Genomic DNA, 15018 nt, shown 5'->3' with positions numbered 1-15018 from the left:
CCAAGCTCTCCAAATACAGCCATACCAAAAATCTGTAGTTGAAGCAACTGTTTTTAGTGATTGGGTTTGGGTTGGTGTGCTTTTGTTTCTTTGGTTGGTTTAGTTTGATTTTCTATTTTCATTTCCCTGGGAATCAAATTACTCCACTTAAGGGCTGCATTGATTTTACTCAACTCTAACTGCAGTATTTCCTAAGAAAGGGAAAAACCATGTGAGAAAAAAAAGTGACAGGCTTATCAGGAGATGGTTGTGAAAAGAAATGGATATAATATACAGTTTTTTACATTCTGTTTTCCACTGATTATAAATTACTTTTCAATCAACTCAAAATTCTTCGGCTATGTCATGTAATGAAAAGAAAAACCAAATGTTACAGAAAAGAATATTCTGCTGATAGAAGGTTTTAAATTCGTGTTCAATAAGTGTTTTTTGCTCAACTATTTCATGTAAATCCATAGGACTTCTGTGCTGTAAAGCTTCCAAGGTAGGGTGTTCTGAAAAGAAGAAATTGAATGCATTATGAATGAGGTTCCTGATGTATCCTTTTCTAAGGTACATTTTGCTTTAAGACAGTTTTATTCTGGGACATATGCCTTTCAAAAGACTGCAGACGGGCAGTAAACCCCGCAGCTGTAAGTATATATGGCATAAAATGAGACACATATACATGCACCACAGTCACTCAGAAAGGTGCCTTTAGATAATTTTGTGAAAATGGTATTTTACTGCTCAGTGATGGTCAAAAGTCAAAGAAAATATCAAATATTAACCAACAATCTTTACTTAATACAAACAGAAATTATCATTATAGAAATCAATGGGGGAGCCACTTCTTTATCATTGTGTGCATCTCTGGTTCCTGTTGGAAAAGAGGTGCAGCAAATCTAGAGGCAATCCAAAGTGGGAAGAAGAACACAATCAGAGGGACAGAGCATCTACAGTATTGAGACAGATTAAATAGCTGCTGTGGGTTAACCCCAACAGGCAGCTGGGCCCCACACGGCCGCTTGCTTACTCTCCATCACTGTGAAGGGGAGGGAAACAGAAGGGTGAAAGTGAGAAAACTTATGGGTTCAGATGAAGACAATTTAACAGATAAAGTAGAAGCCACACACATAAGCAAAGCAAAACAAGGAATTCATCCACCACTTCCCATGGGCAGGCCATGCCCAGGAAAGCAGGGCTCCATCACATGTAACAGTGACTTGGCAAGACAAACACCACCACTCCAAACGTCCCCCCTTCCTCCTTCTTCCCTCAGCTTTTATTGCTGAGCATGGTCTCATATGATGTGGGACATCCCTTTGGTCAGCTGGGGTCAGCTGTCCTGGCTGTGCCCTCTCACAATTTCTTGTGCACCCCCAGCCCTTGCTGGAGAGGCAGTGTGAGAAACAGAGAAGGCTTTGACCTTGTGTAAGGGCTGCTCAGCAACAGCTAAAACATCCCTGTGTTCTCAATATTGTTTCAGTCACAAATTCAAAACAGCACCCTACAAGCTGCTACAAAGAGAATTAACTCAATCTCAGCCAAATCCAGGACAGCATCCCAGCACTTCCTGGTTTAGAAGAGTGATGACTGCAGAGAGGTGCTCTAGAGCCAGCTCAAGCATGGGGCAATGGGGTAACGTTGTTCACAGCTTCCCTAATAGAAAACTTAAGGGATGCTCAATTAAATTATTTTACAGTATTAAAATAAAAATAATTACTTCTTCAGACAACACATAGTGAAATTGCAGTATTCAGACTTTGAGAATGCTGTGGCAGTCAAAAAGATGTAACTGTGTTTGGTTCAGTTAATGGAGGCCAAGTCTAACACTGGATATTAAGCAGTTTCTGGATGCAAGTTTGACTCACGGTGCTCCCAGGCTTATGATAAGCTGGAAACTGGGATAACAGACAGAAAAGAATATTTTTATCCATAGTTTTCTTCCCATCACTTTTCCTTCTGCATCCACCAAAAATTCCTGCCAGACATGGACTAATCACCTGGGCTGATCTCTGGATGGGTAAAATATGGCATTTATGTTCTTATTCTCTAAGAACTTATTAACAAGTGAACACAAACCAAGACTGTGGAAGTGAAAATCATCATCCCTGGCAGAGCCAGTTTGTCTTCAGCCATTTCTAAACATCACTCTCCGGGGCTCTAGGAAGTTTAGTTCACATTGCACATAAGCGAAAAGACTGAAAATGTGTCTGTAAAAATAAAGCTCTTTGGAGATGTGAATTAAATAGTGTCATCTTGGCAAGCAAATATTTAGAAGAATGGAAAAAATCCTCAATGCTATCCACGCAGTTATATAAGCAGTAAATGCAGGTTATGGACGGATGTTATCATAACCTATGCTCACAATCACCTTGCTACTTCTGCAATTGCCAGGGAAAAACATTTCTGCAAGAATATAAAGATAATGGTACAGTTAAATTTAGTTGACTATTTTAATCTTAAAATTCAGCCTCTAAACACATGTAATTGATAGTATATGAATGAGTCATGGAAATTTGCTTTTTTATGAAGAAAATTACTAATGTTCAGTTCTGGATTTTTTCATTACTTTTTATATCACTGGTATCCTTCCAGTATGCAATTTAATCATCCTTGATTCACAACATTTATAGTAATTTAAATGTATTTCAGATGCTGGTAACATGGCTTCTGTCGTTTAAAATGCTCATGAGTTTCTAAGCTATTCTACTTCTTTACTTTTGTTCTTTATGAGCAGATTGTTATTTATGAAGTCTTTAATGATAAAGTCCTGCTTTCCTCAGGCTGGAGTGCATCCCTTTCACAGGCAGCTTGCCAGATCCTCTGCACTGTGCTTCCAGCCCAGCACAACTGGGAAGGTCAGTTGTGACTGGCAGAGATAAAGCACTGTGACCAAAAGGGCCAAGGAAGTTCTGAGAGGTGCAGGATGGGTACCTTGATGAGTTCTGATGTTGTGGTGTCCTGCAATTTCCCCCACTCTGCCTTGCAAGGTTGTGCTGTCATGGAGAACTGTGCTAAGTGCACACTTCCAGATATCCTTCCAGTTGTACATTGCTTTGACTGTGCTGCTTTTGAAGACAGGTTGAGCTCGGTATATTTCCCACTTAAAGCAAGCAGAAAAGAAGTTGACATTCAAATATTATTTCAATTAACTTTTAAAATGATAACCAGAACTTTCAAAAATGATGATGACCGCCCTCAAGCTGCACTCACTCAGCAAATCATTTGAGTGTGTTTGCATGTCAGGGCAGCCCCATGGCACTGCCAGGAGGGCTGGTAAAGAGACCAAGTGGATTTTGGGAGGAAATGAACCTGTCACAGCCAGTGGGACTAGTCATGATGTTGTCATAGAACTCTGAAGTCCTCAAACTGGGAAGGCATGGAAGCTGCTGTCTCACCCATTCACATGATTTTGGCATCTCCTTCTTTTTAGTTACATAGCATATATGGAATGTTGCTCGTGACTCTTGACCATGATGTATATGGTGTGCAGCTCACTTGAAGCTCACACTTCAAGTATTCCAGCAAAATGCTCCCATTGCCATGGCTGCACGGGAACTGGTAAGCCAACTCTGTCCTCATTTGCAATGGAACACATTTCAGGGACATCTCCACTGCTTTCTATAAACAATTTGGAGCTAGAGACATGAAGTATGGCCCCTTTCTGGCCAGAAAAAAGCCCCACAAGTGCATTTCTAGTAATTTAAATAGGTAGCAGCATGTAGTCATACATGTTTCTGAGAAAGAGATTTGAATAACTGCATTAAATTGACAACATTATTTCATCAGCATGGAAGTCAGCCCATTTTCAGTGTTCCTTGCCACTAAAGGTGACAACTGAAAATGTGAGTTAGGCAGCAGAAGATGGGGATTAATATGAGCAGTGTAGGAAAAAACCTGAAATGGCAGGCAATCCCATTTAGGGTGGAAGGAGATATCAAAGGAATTCCTCAGGAATCAGTCTTGAGACTAATCTTATTCAAAAGCAACTATGAATTAAATCCATAAGGCCTTGGTCCAGAAATGTAGGAATTTATTCATGAAACCTGCTGGTAACACAAAGACAAGAAAAATCATCCATACAGAGGGATTTATTATGTAAAGGAAATATAGTTATATGGCACTTGAGATCAAAATGTTAGAAAAGGGATTAAACATAACGTGAGGTGGCAGCCCATTAAGCAAAAGAGCTGTTACTATAAACTTTGGCTATGAAGTGCCACCCCTGGAGGTTCCAAGGCTTGGCTAGACAAAGCTAAAGCTGTCATCATCCAAGCTGGCAATGGTTTCTCTCTGAGAGGAGAACTGAACTAGGGATCCAGAGATCTTTTCCAGCCACATTTCTATGTTTTTGTGAGAACAAATGTGAGAATGAAAAATGGTTGTATTTGTCACATCATGGACTATGACCTGCCATTGCTATTCTGAGGAAGATTTTGCAGTTCCAGAAGGTCTTTGGGAAGTTATTTCTTATAAAAATAGGAAGTAATTTGAGAAAATTTGGGTTTCCAAGTGGGATATTTTATACTGCTGTAGTGACTTGTGCTCAGGAAAGATTAATTTTAATTTAAAAATGTGCTAAAAGAGTTAGGAGTTAGTCAGGGTTTGGGATGTATCTGCCTAGACCTTTGAACTGTAGGAAGTGTGTTATAAAACATAAACTATTTTTGGAGATTTTAAACACAAAATCAGGCTTTACTGGAAAATAAATTAAATTAATATTTGAAAAAATTGTAAGGTAGAAGCAAATTATCAAGGAATCTAATTTAGAAGGCATTCTGGGGTAGCTGCAGTCTGGACTGTAGGATACATTGCAATTTTATGTTCTCACTTTTCTTCCAAAGCTCTGAATAATGTAGGATTTGAGAGACTTCATCATGCTGATAATCTGATGGCAGGTAAGGAAGCAATAGAGAGTAAGATTTTTTTATTTTTTGGGGGACAGGGGTGAGGGGGAAGAAGGAGAAAGAGGCTATTTTAGAGTACAAATATGACTCAAAACAAGTCAAGCCTCAGGAGAGCTGAAGTTATAGCTAAATAGCAGGGCTAGGATTCAGAAGATCTGGATTATATCCTGGACTGCCACAGACTTCCTGTATGATCTAAGCATATCAGAAATATTCAGTTTTCCTCCTAGAAAAAATGTGATTAGTTCTATCATGGTAATAAACTGGAAGAATTTATTAACTGATATTTTTCAAGTACTGTTAACACACTTGCTTGAGACAGTATAGAGCCCCAAAAGATTGATACAAATTATATTTCATCACTGTACATAGCAGGGTGTCTACACCTGGAATGTATTCTGTTTCTTGGTAGAAGTCTAAATTATTCATGCACTGCAGATTTTTACCATGAAATATAATCTTATCTTTCACTCAGTAAAATTAATTTTCTTTTATTTCTCTCTTCATCATTCATTCTTCAGCCCTTTCTCTTGAAGCTACTAATATTTCTCTACATTCATACTTTAGCAATTGCTTCTGTTCTACAGAGATTCAACTTGCAGCTCCTCTGAAAGGCCACAGGTAGGTCTTTATACTATCCCCACACATGGGCACAGAGGTATAGGTCTTTCTTTTTGGTTTAAGCAGCCTCTGACTCCCTTTTCCTACCCCTATTCCTTTGTCTACAACAACTCTCAGCCAATTTGCAGGGTAACATGATGAAACAGAGCCCAGAACTGCTCCAAGGTAAAAATAACCATATTTTGCAGGGTGATTTTCTTTTGGGATGGATATCCACAGGCAGAATCTTGCCTTTGCCAAGGCATCAGAGAGAAGGTCACATTGATCAGCACCACACTTTGTGTGTGTGCTAAAATGCTGCCATTCCCTTCCCTCTCCCGCTGTCCCAGGAACTTGTGGAGAAGATTGCTCTGCACCAGCTATCTGCTGCTGGTTTTCAGGAGAGGGACAGAAACCAAACCTCAGCTTTCAGCTCCACTCCTGTAAAACTAATCTAACAGATAATGTGAATTGACAGCCCCTGCAGTATCATTAACAAAACAGTTTGATTGCTTAATTAACTGCCTGATCACAGTCGTGCTCCTTTCCAACAAAACCACTTCAATTGCCCTTTCCAGCTCCATACAGCAGTAAGCTGCTCTTTTCACAAAATCCCTCAGAGCTGGCAATACATGGGGCATGCAGCATTATTTAAATTCTGGATGTCACTCTCAGAAATAAATACTGTGAGCTGAAAACCAGCCAATATGCCCATGATTTATTCATGAATGGAATAGGATATTCATGCAATGGGGTCCTAAACACGATGTATTAAGGAAAGGGATAAAGTACCTTTGTTTCATTTTCACCACCTGTGATCTCCTTAGATCGTTTTACAACCTCACAGGGAGAAAACGGCTCTGAATCTGGCAAAAAATATGTTTTGAAAATTATTCGTATGATGATACAAAAGGTTTTACTAACCATTTTCAAAAGGACATGGCATATGAAAGCAAAAGAAAGGAATGAAAGTATAAAATGGGAAACACTACACAATTTCAAGGAGAAAATTTTCCTTATTGGGGAAAGAAGTATCATAAGGCAACAGCAAGGAAGAAGCAAAAGAAGCAAAATTTTGTAACAAACAAATGGGCTTTCAAGCTTGTGTGGACACACCAAAATTCTGGCTTTTGAATACTGTTTTTACAGAGGGCTAAAAGCAAGGGAAGGCAGGAAGAAGCTGCTGCTTAAAACTCCATCTTAACATCTTAAATCTTAAAACTCCATCTTAACATCACGGAGTTAGTTCCACCTTCACTGAAGCTGAGATGAAGGAACCAAAGAAAGCTTTTGTAATTAAATACAGTCAACTGATATTTTGCTATTTTATTTTTATTTCTGGAATGGTAGAGTCTAAGGCATTTGATGTGTAATGAAGCTTTTTGTTCTTCTGGGAGTGGAAATCCTGAATAAAAGCATCAGTACATCAGAGTGTTTTCATCTGCCAAAGCAGCCTGGAAACTTCTATCTTAAGAGGCTGGGGAAGGAAAGGAATATCTTCCAGCCATCAGCCATAATAAGAAAATGTCTTGGTGTGCAGTAAAGCAGCATGGAGCAACACAGAGCAAAGTTCCAACCTGGAGGCTTGAAGCCCATAAGGAACTGCAGTGCCTTAGACCTGAAACTTCAGACTAATACAAGTGTTGTATTATACAGCACAGAAACATTGCACTTAGAAGATGCACTAGTCAGCTCAACAAAAATAGCTGAAAAGAAATTTACCCTTTTAGAAAGGAAAGTCTACAGCGGGGTAGGACTGGCAAAAAGAAAATCAGTCTTGGAGGAGTGCTATGGAATAGTTAAATGCAACACAGGGAGCTGGGTGTTGCATGTGTCATGGGTGTGAGTCATGAACCCTTTGGGTTAGAAAGGAAACAAGCAGATTTTGGTACAGTAGCAATGCTTAGGTGTGTTTTTCCTGAAGCATTTAATGTAGGTGACTGTGAGATAATTGATTTGATTTAGTTATGTCACACTGTGCCGTATCTATGATACAGCAATGCATTTAGAAATGTTTCTAAATATATAAATATTCAAACAACAAAAAACTCTCTTGAAAACTAGCAGACATATACACAGTACTCAGTTTGTAACAGGTAGTTGCAGTCTTTATCCCTATTTGACACAGATTATTTCCCTTTGTGGGACATCTCATAGAATCAAGTTGAATGATTCTTGGAGTAAAACGGTATTTGAAGTAATTTTATGATAATCTGACAGTACACAGATAAATGGAAAGTCAAGCCTCACTTTTAAGCCCATATAGTTGGCTATTTCTGGAACACTAATTTTATCTGTAGGCAAATCTGTGTTGTTCCCTCACTGACATCGCTGTTGACTTCAGAAAGTCACAAGTTCTCGCTTTCTTATTTTTCCCCATCAAAGATGTGGCTTTAGCAACAATTATCTCATTTGGATAATGTGAGACTTAGTTAAGATCCTTAAGTACTTTAAATACACTGTACCATTCTCAAGTGCAATCATTAATTACACAGAAACTCCTGCACTAAGTGTCCTGTGTCAGTGTATTGCATCCTATTTTTCAGTGTCCAGGCATTATCCCTGGAGTTTGTTAATTTGGTACTAAAACAGCATGTCATATATCAAACAGTATTACTGGGGATGGAGGGTGGGGGTGGAGAAAAAGATGAAAAAAACTGTGTATGGAAAACAAGCCTGTAGAAAGAAACAGGAATTGATGTGTCATTCAGAATTACTCTTTTGTACAAGTAGTGCTCTAGATTACTATGGTTATTGTCCATCCATAACATATAACAGTTTTAAAAAATAGGTTTGCATTGGAGGTTACAAGGAAAGTCTAGTGGGCTCCTCTCTCTACTTGTTTGAATTCCTCATCTACTTGAGAATGGATGATTTTTAAAGAATGCTAAGTGATATTGAGACCTAGATGGACATGTGTGTTTACTTGTTTACTGTCAGTTGAAATGCATCTAGAAGTTTGCTCCAAGTTATTATTCACTAAGAAAAGAAGAAATAAAATCAGGCCTTGTGGCCGTCTGTGTCTCGGCTGGTCCTGTATCCTCAAAATCTGTGACTATTTTTAGTTTACTCTAGCTCTCTTCTTCCACTTTAACGTAGTCATAGGCCTGGTAGAACTATTCCAAGTAATGCTACATCAAATCTCTCAAGTTCAAGTTCTTAGTAATTAACTGATAAAAGCCATCTTGATTTAAGTAACTGCCATGATATTCTCAAGCCATGTATCAGATCAGTACTTGAAACACCATAACAGGCTTTAAAACAAACATTTTTAAGGAGATATGTGAAAGAATAAACAGAAAACTTGAGCAATGACAGCGAGACTTTCTGATGTTTGAGCCAGAGATCCTGCTGGAACTCACAACTGGAAGGTCATATTGCAAGTCTGAAGCTGTCTGCACTGATGTCCAATGGCCCCTGATGAGATTGTTGTGGTTTCAATTATCCACTGAAATAAGTCAACTAAAGCCTTCAAAAGAGCTCCCTTAGCACTGGTGTAGCTGATCCAAGCCCTTCCCTTATGCTCTTCTAGTGGGGTGTCAATTTATGTCAATACCAAGATCACTAGGAAAGGGTTTCAGACCCTTCTGTGTGAGGCTCTGGTGGAATCTTCTTGGCTCTGCCCATGGCAGTATGGCTGCTCAAGGCTCATTTCTGCTGCATGTTGACATGCTTTGGTCTTCCAGCTCCCTGCCTTGGCACTTGCCCTCTTAGCTTAATGTTCCAGTCTGTTTTCTTCCCTGAGGGGTATCATGACTGCCTTGTCTCAGCTGTAGCTCTGATCTTGTTTTCCTCCTGCCATAACGATTCTGAAAATGTATCAAGAGACCATAATAAGGTGCAGACAAATGTCAGCAAATATGTCCACATAAATTACAGGGAAATATTTACAACATCATAAAATATTCACAGTGTTACAAAAGAAGAAACTACGTCTTGAGGAAATGCAAAAGATGAGTTACAAACATGCCGTAGGATGGGTAAGTTTTGGTAAGGAGTTCTCAAGATTGTATATAATTTACACAATGGAAATCATGAAGCATAAGTGGGGAAGAACAAGCACTGATGCTCTAAAATATGGTTATGATCAGCAAAAACAGCATCTTGAGTTCTGCTGATGTTTTAGGACTTATATATAGGTTTAAAGCTTGAAATGTGCTCAACAAGATACCTGAATGGGCCTGAGAGAATATGTTTCCTTTGTAGGAGATGGGCACATCTCCTACACTAGCTGGTACCAAACTGAAACTTGTACACCCCCAGCAGATACAATAACACAGAAGTTGAAAATTTGAATATTTAAAGCAGTATAAATTTATGGTAAAGAGATTTCCAGATACTTTTGGTTTTTGTTCATTGCAGAAGAACTAAAACATATTGCAGAAGACTTATTTTAAAGCAGCAACTATTTTCATGAAAAGAACTACTATGATACCATGACGTGTGAATCCCACTTGAGGAAGAATTGCACACAAAGCATCCATCTTTCACCACTCACAGCTTGTGACAAACATCTGCCCTGACAGGACTTCTGCCCCGTTAAAGTTGTTTGCCCTGTTAAGATTGTTTAATGCCTGTTGCTGAGGGACATGGAGTACAGATTGAATGAAGCTGTCAGGAATAGCAGGGACATAGTTGAGGTTGGGATAGGTCATAGGTTACCTTGCAGGAATTTGACTCAGCACGTCTAAAATTTATGACTTCACAAAGGCAGATGGCAAACTTTAAGCTATATTAATAAAGAAACAAAATGTTAACTATGTTCAAGTAGAAAACTGAAAGGCAAATTAATGAGTCGTCCTGAAAAACTGGCATTCTACTTAGCTGGTTTTGAGCTGTACTTTGATGGTTAGCAGACTGCTGGCTACTGGGATTGTACTGTTGGTGAATCGTTTGCAATTAAGAGGTACAACATGGACAGCTGTGAAGGAGTGAAAGCCAAAATTATTGTGTTTTGGTTTGGGAGAATCATAGAATAAAGTTATGCTGGGTCTAAATAAAAATAAATCTCTGATACAGGGGAAATACTTCAAGCCATATGAAAGTATAATGTTATTTTTCCATTACTGATTTTGGTTTTGTGAATCACAGCTAATATAATCCATCAGCAGACACAGCTAATGCCACAGTGTTTAAGTTTGATAATGAGACCATGATTTATATTTAAAACCTCCCAAATGTATTCCCTTATTGGCTTATTTGTGTGAAAATGCTTTCTTAGTCTGATGGTGTGAAAGCCTTCTGTATTTTCTATCTTAGAAGTTCAATCAGTGCTTCCCAATTCTATTATTTACTCAGAAAAGGTTCCATTTTGTCATACACAGAAAGCGAAAAACGTCCTTCATGTCATCAAAAATGTGTGAAATTTCTGGGTAGGAGGAGAGAAATGTAGACCATCAGTGACAGGTGAATTGTACCTGAACACCTGGGTTTTTTCAGACTGTATATCTTAGATCCAAAAACTGGAACAAAACTGCTCAGGTTTTATATGCAGTGCACATTTCTGAAAATTTAGGTTCTTGTTTAGCTTCACATATACACAACAGAAAAATATTTTGGAAGATCATTCCCAATTCCTCATGAAAATGGTCCTCAGGTAGTGATTGACTCAAATGGGATCTTCAGCAGAGCTCTTGGCTTCTATTACGACCCTTTTTCCACCCACTTCATCCTATATGTGGCCTCCCCAAACCAACCTTCCCTTCCCGCTTCCATCCTTCTAGAGTATAATTGTATTTTCTCAAAGTAAGATCCTAGCTTTGACCCCAATTTGTTCCCCAACTTCACATGCTTTCTTTTTATGTTTTTCTTCTATTTTATCACTTTACATTAATCTGATTTTTTTAAATGTTCTAAAGCAGTTGACTACAAGTTAGTTGTGAAGATCAGAAGCCATTTTCCACCCAATGAGCCAACCAAATATTTCAGTATCCAGATTGTCCAAAGAAACCTCTATTTTTTTAAACCTGATGACACATTGAATCAGGAAAGTTAAAACCGCTTGAAAACATTGCCAAATGCTGAGATGAATAATTACAAATCAGAGGAAATAAACTATTCAGCCCAGACATTTGGAGAACATATATAGAAGTACAGTTGTACTATTCATGGATCAGTATATGAATAGGTAATTGGAAGAACTTTTCTACTCTTGGGATGAATACAGAGCACAATAGAGGGAGAAGATGAACGGAGACTAAAATTCTCTTTATAGTGCTCACATTTCTTTCAAAGTATCTACGTCACAGCAGTTTCCATTCATCCAGGCACAATGGAGCCACATCAGACTGAATCTACAGCTGAAACAAGTGACTGAAATAGCATTAATAGAGAGTTTTATGATAGCAGTTGACAACAGATCAAAACCTAATGATTTTTGTGACTAATTCTTCTGTATAAACTCTCAGATTTGAAGTAGTTTGTAACAGTTTGTAACTTTTTTTTCTAACTTTTCCTATTTCTTTCCAAGACTTTGGACATATTAATGCAGTTAAGATCCTATAGTCTGATATAAGTCTAGGAAGTCATGAGGTCTAATCCCCTACTGGTTTAGATTCATACCACATTACTCCCCTTAAGCCATATAAACAGGAATCTAAAAGTGGAATTTTCCTTGCATGCCATGAGACTTTTTCAAAACCTCACTCCCCCCGTGACTGCAAACAACTTTATAACTTCCAGCTTCAGTTTATGTGATGCCAGTCAATATTTGACTTATTCTTGTGTAAATTCGCATAGGTAGCAGAACCATAGAAATTTCCTCCTGCTGATTTTGGCACATCCAAGAACAATTGTTACTCGACTTTAATCCTTTCAGACTAAACTCTCTCCCTCCTCATTAAGATGTTTCAAAGCATTGCTATAAATTCTATATTTCACTCTAGTGAACATCAGAAAGGGTTGTAAAGTAAGTGTATTCCTACTGAATATCGTGGGAGTGGGACAATAAAAGCAGGGATCACCCTGTTTAAATTAAGATTTAGATTTTGTAAGCAGATGAAAGAGTGGGAAAAGCTCAACATGTCTATAGCACAGCCCTGTCAGACTGCCAGTGAGAGGGAAATTGTGTATGAGGAGCAGCAATACTGCCAGGAATTGGTGGACCTTCTACAGGGACAAGGTAAGGCCTCCACTGGGGCAGGACATGGAATATCCCAGTGGCAGGATCAGTACTTGGGCTGGGTTTTTGGCTTTGCATTCAGTCAAAAAGGCAAATACAAACAGAACACTTAATTGAGATTGTTAAAGTTAGATAGAAATTAATTAGGCCTAAATGACAAAAAACACCAATATTGCCCCTGTTTTTCAAGCCACACTCACTGTTTGGTGAATCAGGACAGGTAACCAGAGCTATACCCTGAACAAGGTATACTGGGCTTTTAAAGGAAAGGATTTTTAAAAAGGCTTATTAACAATATTAACTCCATATGTTTCCAGATGAAATGGTACATTCAAGTGTCTAAATTGATAAATTATTGCCCTAATCCAAGAAACAGGATGTTATAGTCTTTATAGGCAAAATGAAAATGATTTTTTAAAGATGTTGCCTATTTGAGGGAAATAACATTTTTCTTCATGGTTTTATTGTTGAGTAATAAGGTCAAGTTAAGCATTTTTTAAAACAGGACATATGATTTTGGTTTTTATCTGAATAACAGAAGCTATAATCTACAGGAATGATTAAATTGTCCAATTCATCACCAGGCTACAGCACAATCATCCTCTACAGCACAATTTTGTGTATTACTCAGATTATATTTTAATTTTCAAATTGCTTCTCGTAAATGCAGTTCTGTATAACAGAATATCCCCCAGTAGTCAGGATCCATTATTAATTACACAGTTATAAACTTGCTTACTGATTCCCTCATTATTTGCAGGGTATTTTTTCATATCCTACAGAGACAGGCAGGCAAAGCCCAAGGCATTAATTAGGAGCAGGTAAAGAATGTAAGCAGGAAACCAGGGATAAGCAGTGGCCAAAGGCTATTGCTAAATAAAGCCTTTCTGAACAGAAAATTTCACAGCTTAACAGGATTGTGTTGAGAAGCAGTCTCAGTCACAAAGGCACCAGCTCAGAAATACAGAAGAGCTTCAACATAAAGCACAGCTCTTTGTTTAAATTTCTGTTGTCTTCCAAATCCAATATTCATATTTAATGGAATATCCTGGGGCACCGACTATATTTGGTAGGATGTTACTAGAAAGATATTTATTTGTCCTGTGTGAAAAATCTATAACTAGTTTGATAAAACACATACTTATTTAATGGTTCGATGCAACATATATCTACTTTTTAAATTATTTGATCCAATAGTTAACCTAAATTGCCTGTCACCAAGCTCAAAATATATCCCAGTCTACACTAAGGATATTAAAATTCAATCAATTATAAATAATAGAACTAAATTAACAAATAGCATTTCATTTTAATCAGTTGGACACATAGGGTCTGATTATTTAGGACTTTGTATTAACTCAATAGGACTGTGCAGCCCAAGGAATTTCCTTTGCACACTGGAATGACCTTTATCCTGTCAGAGTCACCTCAGTAAAACTCTGTCTTTATACAGGACACTGTGACTGTGGGGTAGATGGCTGCTGTTCCTGAGCACAGGCTCTCAGGCCTCTCATTGAGTGCTCTGTTCCTCCTTGTTCTCTGTGTAAATCCCTTTTAGACTGTCCGTCTGTCACCTAAATGCCAACCTCTGCCTGGGTACAAGCAGAACTAGGAACAGCACTGTAAACACTCCTGGAATCGGGAGATGGATGGGGATTTGGCTTACACACTGCCAAGAGAAAACAAGATATCCCGTAAAAGCAACCTCATTCTACAATCCACACCCAAACTTACACAGGCATACACGTGCACACACACGCAGAGTTTGCAATAGCTTTTCTCTCGCTGTCTGCTGTAGTTCTTTGGTTCAGCTCTGTTACAGAGATGAAGGCAAGACAGTCTTTCTGATTTTTTGCACCATCCCAGCCTCCAATCTCCTTTACTTTTTCAAACGTCCCAGTTAGAAGCTCCTTGATGTAGTCAGAGGGAAGAGCTTTGTGCTATATTCAAACCTCCTGTGGGCCAATGTTTACGAGTAGAGAGCTAAGAGGCTCCTGCAGTCAGTACTGCCAAGTGTGACCATGCTAAAGTTGTCATAGAAGTGTTTGCTTCTGGAGTGCAGGCTCTCTTACTCTCCCCGTCCACAACACACCAACTTTTGTTTTTATTCTGGGGATAACCCTTTCTCTAGCTGTTATCCAGAACTTCTGTAAGGGGCCAATTTTTTGCATTTGACAGGACTCGGAGTAGCCATGGAAATCTGCAGGCATTGTTGCCAGAACTGATGGGTGCCAGTCCCATTGCCAATGCCCCTACTCATCTGCACTGTGCCTGTCCTGCACATTTAGACTCATCAGCTGTAGAGCAGCTCACCTACAGACATCAAGGTGACCTGGGGCTGCCCCTTTAGCGAGGAGGAACAGAGGACATACATGTGGGTGAGGACACTGAAGTGCTTTGCAGACG

Source organism: Pseudopipra pipra, chromosome 1, assembly GCF_036250125.1.
Source record: "Pseudopipra pipra isolate bDixPip1 chromosome 1, bDixPip1.hap1, whole genome shotgun sequence".
Classification (NCBI taxonomy): Eukaryota; Metazoa; Chordata; class Aves; order Passeriformes; family Pipridae; genus Pseudopipra; species Pseudopipra pipra.
The sequence above is the reverse complement of the archived record's forward strand: the minus strand, read 5'-3'. Positions refer to the sequence as shown.